Raw genomic sequence first — 5,845 nt, 5'->3', positions numbered from 1 at the left:
TCATAATTAGATTTGGTTTCAAACTAAGAGAATACATAATTTTAAACCAGAAAAAAATACAAACAAAATAAAACATCTCCTTTGTAAGATAAAAAACATTCCCATTTTTGTACCCATCTACTCTTGTTGTCATCACATATTGTTGCTTTGGGGACCATCCAAAAATCTTATCTCTTACTCCAACCTTCAAATACATTGTGAACATTTTTATTTTTATATCAATACAATAAATAAATTCTTTCCCTTCCTACTATGATTTCAACACTTATTTTGAATTGAATTCTGTTCCATTGTATAGTCAGAGACAATTTCTTTGGAAGCTCTTTTTTTTCTTTTTTAATAAACTGTTGCTGCAATAGACATATAGGAAAATTCTAATATCCAAGGCCCTTGTCACCTGAAGCAAAACCCCAGTATAGCATATGATCATCTACTTGGTTACAAATGCAATGTAGCTTTATGGAATCTATTTGCACATTTTTTTTTTTGAGAGAGAGAGAGAGAGAGAGAGAGAGAGGGAGAGAATTTTTTAATATTTATTTTTCAGTTTTCGGTGGACACAACATCTTTATTTTGTTTTTATGTGGTGCTGAGGATTGAACCCAGCGTCCTGCGCATGCCAGGCAAGTGCATTACTGCTAGAGCCACATCCCCAGCCTCTGCACATTAATTTTTATTGTATATTTGTTGTCCAATGAATGATTAAAAATATATCAATAAAATCCTTTAATTTGTAGTCATTTGTAATTTTTGATTTGTCTACAATATTAATTACCCCAATTAGGCCAAGTTCCTATAGAGAGAGCTACATATGCAGGACTAGCTAGAAAATATTCTTTGAGGACCAATAAGCAAAATTAAGAATAATATGTAAGTACCTATATAACTATTAAAAATATAAATATTTAAAAATGTAAATGCCTTTCTTAGTTTGTGTGCTATACAAAAATAAGTAGTGGGCTAGTTTTGGTCCTTGGATGGTAGTTTACTGACCCCTGATAAAGATTCTTACAGCATGAACTACTTCTTGTTCATACATTTGTCATAGTTAGATGCACATTTTTTAGGGGGAGGGAGGCCGTACCAGGGGTTGAACCCAGAGGTACTTAACCACTGAGCCATATCCCCAGCACATTTTTTTTTTTCTTTAGGCAGAGTCTCGCTGAGTTGCTTAGGGCCTCACAAAATTGCTGAGGCTGACTTGGAACTCACAATCCTCCTGCCTCAGCCTCCTGAGCTACTGGGAGGGATTACAGGTGTGCACCACTGCACCTGGCACATGCACATTTTATTAATAACTTTCTTTCTTTACAAGCTTCAGCCTCTATGAACTAAGAAATTTTATCTGACTTTAATGTTTGACCCAAGTGTTCAATTTATAGTAATTGGGTTAAATTCTTGAAGAAAAGGGCAAGGCTTATTCATTTGGTTTGTTTGTCCCTAATGTTCTTATAAAAGATCTACTCATAAGCCAAGAAAGTTTTTTTTTTTTTTGTAAAGAATGAAAACTTTGCCAGCCCTATAGGATATAAGCCAATGTGCTGAAACATCTTTGTACTATAATTCTAAGACAGGGTGAGACTGGGATAAAGTGTATGTCAAATAAGATTCTGATACAGTGTTTCCTCTATGCAGAAAGTGGAAACATTGAACACCCAATTCAATTCAAATTGCTGTTCATAGATTTATGCTGACTTCATTTATTTTTCTTATAGTTGTCAAGTTAATGGCTTTCAAGAGTCATATATATATATATATATATATATATATATATATATATATATATATATATTTAAACTAACAATTCTGACAATTGTACCCAACCTCCATAAAACCCTAACCACATGGACAAAAGAGATATTTCATGTCTGTTTCTTAGGAATCCTTACAGCTATAACATGTAGAGGAATTGCAAGACGCTGTATTTCCAAGCCAAGATAACTTAGTATCACCAAGGAGCACTTGGTTACTGACATTATCCAATTAAGGGTGGAACACTTGAAGGCATTCTAATATGTTGATGGACAGATATAAATTTGTATTTTAAATCATTTCTTTTTAATTGTTTCCTTTCTTCTTCTTAGTTCTTCTTTTCCTTGATTTCTTCTATCTTTACCCCTTGTTTTTGTTTTCCTTCTTTCCTCATTCTTCTAACTGCCCATTTCATATGCTGCAAAGAGAAGAGAGATACATATTCTCTTAGGCATCCAGGAGATTCATTGATCAGCAATTCAGGTAAAAGCAAAGTTTGTGTTTCTCTGATTTTCATCGTGATTTATGAACAGTTGACTCAGATACTACTGAAAATGAATAATTTGGCGAACTGGCATGTGCATCATCTCACTGGAAAGCATAATTAATCTCCACATGTTATTTGGATTACCCAAATGTAGGACAAAGTCTCTTTGGGCTAAATATTTTTGGGTTATTTCTGATTGTTATTTATATATTAATTTATTTACTTATTCATTCATTCATTCATTCAATTCCAGTCCTGTCCCAAGACTTTGAAGGGTCATTTCTTAACTCTATAGTGACACCAACAACTTTCTTTCATTCATTCTTTCTTTCTTTCTTTCTTTCTTTCTTTCTTTCTTCCTTTTTTTTGTTTTATATTTAAGCAAGATTGATTCTATTGTGAACTTTAAAATATGAAGACTATTGTTGCAAATCAACCAAAACCAAAGTTTGAGGTCATGTTTAGTTCCTCTAGTATGCCAGAGAATGTGGTAGCCAAGGATATTTCTAATACAGGTAGTTAAAAGAATGAATTTAAAATGACAAAATCCCTTGAGAATTCTTGTAAATTAGTCTCAATTTCAATGCAGTTGAAGAAACTGCATTATTAATATTTCAAATATGTAATTAGTTCATATAGAAGATGATGCACCTTATTAGAATACATGAAATAATGAAAAATAAGTAAATAGTTCTGGAAAATTGAGTAGGAAAATTGTGAAGTTATAGTGGAGGATTAGCAAATTGGTTCAGTAGGACTGTGATAACGTAAGTACCACAGATTAGATGGTTTAAACAACAAAAACTTATTTTCTCATAATTCTGTAAACTGAGAATCCAAGATAAAAATGTTGGCAAGGTTTGTTACTTTTGAGACCTCTCTCCTTGGCTTATAAATGGTCATCTTCTCCATTTGTTCACAATATCTGTCCTAATCTCATTTTATAATTACCCGACACATGTTGATTAGGGACCACCCACATGATCTCATTTTTTTCTCACTATCTCATTAAAGGCAGCATTTCCCAACACAGTCACATTCTGAAGTACTAGGGATTAGTACTTCCACACAATGGTTTTGAGGAGACAGCACTGACCCATTAAGAGTGCACAGGTAGATACATAGGACTGTCTACTGAGGTGCTACAAATCTGGCTTTCAACTTTCTAATAATTCAAGCATCATAAGAATGTAATTGGATTCGAGAGATTTTAAATGATTACAAGATAGATATATTAGTTAAGGAAAGACATACTTCTTCCAATGGCAGAGATCCAATGAATAATTTTTTCTCCCAAAGAAAGGTATTTTATTCATATTTAACAATATAAAACATAGTGATTATTTCTGCCAATGTTGCTTCACAACATGTTTCCCACTGAAGAACTAGCAATACTTTGTGTTTATTGACAACATTATACATAAGCCTAAGAGTCAAAGTTATTCTAGGAGGTAGAATAATTTATATTCTCTAACATTCTATGACGTTGGGAATTATGGAAACTCCAACTTTCTGTTACTGCTTTCTGTCTCTTCTGATTTTTCTCCATGGCTATGTGCAGTAAAAATCATTGCACATAGGTACCGTGACAACCCTAGATTCACACACTGCCAGGTACCAGTTTATCTCCAAGATCCATTTTCTCTTTCTATTTCTTTTTTACCTTTCATTTTCCCTTCCTCAATCCTGCCATGGAATTCTAAAGAGAGAGAGAGAGAGAGAGAGAGAGAGAGAGAGAGAGAGAGAGAGAGATATCTGTTTATATCTGATTCAATCACCTAATCCTCTCTGAACCATTTGTTGATAGAGTTATGAGATTCTCTGAATGGTCCAACACAGATTATGTGTCTGGCTCCATGGTCAATAAGGACTTTAGGAAATATAGTGGACAGGTTCCCCCCAAAAAATATGCGTTGTCATGTACATTTATCTCTAAATATATCTTTCTAAACCTATTCCTACCATGTATCAGAAATTGTCCTATGTATAATATGAAATGCAGTTTTTTTCTCACCAAAGAAATATAATTGCCAACAAATCCTGATTTCATCCTTTCCAAACAAAGATATTGGGTAATATTTTCAGTTAGGTCTGAGTGTGGCTTCTCATGGTCAAATAACATGCATCTAAAAGATTCAGTTAACAACCTAATATATCTATGAAGAATGGAAAATGAAAAGTTACTTAAACCTTCTTGACAGTCTAGAGATTTCTTAGTTAACTCATCTGGCTATCTCAGTTCCATCGGTGGCCCTAGCCTTGGCCTTGTCCTGTCAGAGATCCTAACGAAGCCTGGTATGTGTGTATGTCTACATGTGTATGGAGGTGTAATGGTTCAATGCAGTAATAAGTGGATAACATATGTTGTTTAATTCGGGTCTGCCCATTTCCTTAATTTAGCTAAAATCTCAGTATTGTCTAACTTTGTGCTTACTCTAGCTCAGCTTTTGTTAGTACCAATGCTACTTTAGAATAGGACGTTTATCTTTTGCAATTTCTCATTTCACTGGAAGAATTAAATCAGGTATACTTAGGCTAAAAACTAACTTACTCTTCACTAATGTATTGTGTGCTAATGTAAGTTTTTTATCTAATGTATTTTATTAAACTGTAATATAATTCTGTAGCTAAAATAGTGCTTGGTATTTCAGATATTACAAGATGTCACATTTTTAAGTTTCACTTCTCATGGTTCTTAAACTCTCCAATGCATTCAATAGTGTTCTGTTTATAATTATTTTTTTACAGCCTTAGTTTTATGATACTTTTCAAAAGTTTCTCCAAATTAGCTCTCTGCTATTCTTAATTTCCTTATCGCTTCTCGGCCTTTTGGCTAAGATCAAGTGTAGTATTCTTAATTTCCTCTGCTTTTTATTTCTGGCTATGTATCTAATGTTGTTCATCCGTAGGTACTAAATCTCTCTGCTTATTCTATACAGTCATGTTCAGTGATACGATAAGATGATTATTCAAAAAAAATATTTCCAGTTCAAAACACATCTTTCACTATAGAGTTAACTTTCACATGACCATACCAAGGCTTTTCAAATGCAACATTTTCTGCAAATGGGTACACACTAACCAATTTATCAAAACAGAAATGCAGAGGCTATGCAAACTTTCTTCCTACCTCTCTCTAAATTAAAATAAATATATAAAATATCAATGTATGACCACTGTTATAAGCACAAAATCCAAAGCCAAAGTTAACACATTATTGAGTCCAAATCAGATGCCACAAACAGGTAAAATCTGGGGGATGGAAGTGAAAATATTTTCTAAGTTAAAGGAAGTAACAAGTATGCACAGATGAGAATACAGCTCATCAAAATTCACACCACCTCTCATCAAGAAGCATTACCTATTTATTAATTCCCTGAGTCTGTACTTGCCTTTATTACTTGATTAACTTGGGGGGATAGAAGTGATTTTAGAAGAGGCCAAGGAAACCCAATAACATTAAGTTTGTATCAGGGATTCCTGTTTGATATTTCTATATTGTCTAATACTTCCATCAGTTGCTGGGAACAGTTAATGTACCCCAGCAATGTGTCATTGAAAAACTTGTCTCTGAGAATTATTGAAAATCTATATAGATGTGCTATA

General features: G+C 33.4%; 1 pseudogene; it reads left to right on the top strand.

Moving 5' to 3' along the window:
- Positions 1 to 5,052: 5,052 nt before the first annotated feature.
- LOC143379723 (U2 spliceosomal RNA) lies at positions 5,053 to 5,199 on the top strand (annotated as a pseudogene).
- Positions 5,200 to 5,845: the final 646 nt, after the last annotated feature.

This window comes from Callospermophilus lateralis, chromosome 13, assembly GCF_048772815.1.
Source record: "Callospermophilus lateralis isolate mCalLat2 chromosome 13, mCalLat2.hap1, whole genome shotgun sequence".
NCBI lineage: Eukaryota > Metazoa > Chordata > Mammalia > Rodentia > Sciuridae > Callospermophilus > Callospermophilus lateralis.
Note: the sequence above shows the minus strand (reverse complement) of the source record. Positions and strands in the feature narration are given on the sequence as shown.